At 43.3% G+C, this 929-nt stretch overlaps 1 protein-coding gene across 11 annotated transcripts in view; it reads left to right on the top strand.

The window, feature by feature from the left end:
* The first annotated feature begins 845 nt into the window (after positions 1-845).
* The window catches only part of ARID4B (AT-rich interaction domain 4B), a 234,781-nt gene continuing 234,697 nt past the window's right edge, over positions 846-929 (top strand). For 7 of the 11 annotated variants that reach the window (XM_085869453.1, XM_085869450.1, XM_085869447.1 and 4 more), the window contains exon 1: positions 856-929. This exon is cut by the window's right edge and continues 193 nt beyond it. The gene's annotated coding sequence lies outside the window, so the exon portion shown is untranslated. The other 4 variants (XM_085869443.1, XM_085869444.1, XM_085869441.1 and 1 more) reach the window with 2 other exon arrangements.

Below are 929 nucleotides of genomic sequence, written 5' to 3'. Positions count from 1 at the left end.
CAACTTCCTCAACGATATATCGTTTTACCTATGTCGTGTACGAGTCGTTTTCATGCGACCTGCGGTAAGAAAGAGGTTTCATGATGACGTATTATTTGTTTTAAATTTCTGACGTTCTTGAATGTTGAGGTGTATTACAAAAGAAAAATGTAGCGCGGCAGATTACCCCCTTTTCCATACTTTTTTCGTTTCGTTGCATCGTCCGTTGTACAATGTGAAGGTAAAGTATAATTATGTGGCTCACGTAGTTTTTGGAACTCATTAAAAAGGAATGTGACCACTAAATTAAAGTCGTCAACCCCCCGACGACAGTCCAGGTAGTGACGTGACCACTGTTTGCACTTTGTTTATCTCTGCAGTGTATTTAAAGCATGGCACATCGATTGATCTTTTCCCCACACATTGTAGTCTACCTTTTGCATAGTTGGCAGGGAAAAGGTGAAGTGGAGGAACTTAGAATTGTTTTCAAACAGGTTGAACATCATGATGTACGTCTTTGATCGTCTCACGACGGCGATAAACGAGCACCTGTACCAATAAATAATTAAAGGGTTGCCCGGGTTACATTTTGTGATCGATTTGCTGCCACGACCGTGATGAGTACAATCACAATGAGACACACATTTCACCAGAACACGGGATAGAACAATGCACGAAATCTCATTGTAACACAAGTAAAACGCTACTGTGAACGTATACACCGCAAGACAGGGAAGTACAATAAAAAAGACCACCCGGCAGTTGTCTCACACACATCGTACTTCAAAAAATCCGATTTCTTACAGCAACAACCGTTCGAGTTTGCCTGTGTGAAATGGACGCCCAATCACGTGACGCGAAGGCAGACCACGCCCCCTTGGTGGGGGAGCGGTTTGCCGTCTCACTGAAGGAAACCTCGTTGAGAGAGAGAGAGAGATCTGCTGTTTGTA

This window comes from Eptatretus burgeri, chromosome 2 (assembly GCF_056783735.1).
Source record: "Eptatretus burgeri isolate ZD-2024b chromosome 2, Ebu_testis_v1, whole genome shotgun sequence".
NCBI classification, from domain to species: Eukaryota; Metazoa; Chordata; class Myxini; order Myxiniformes; family Myxinidae; genus Eptatretus; species Eptatretus burgeri.
This window is presented reverse-complemented; position numbering and strand designations above follow the sequence as displayed.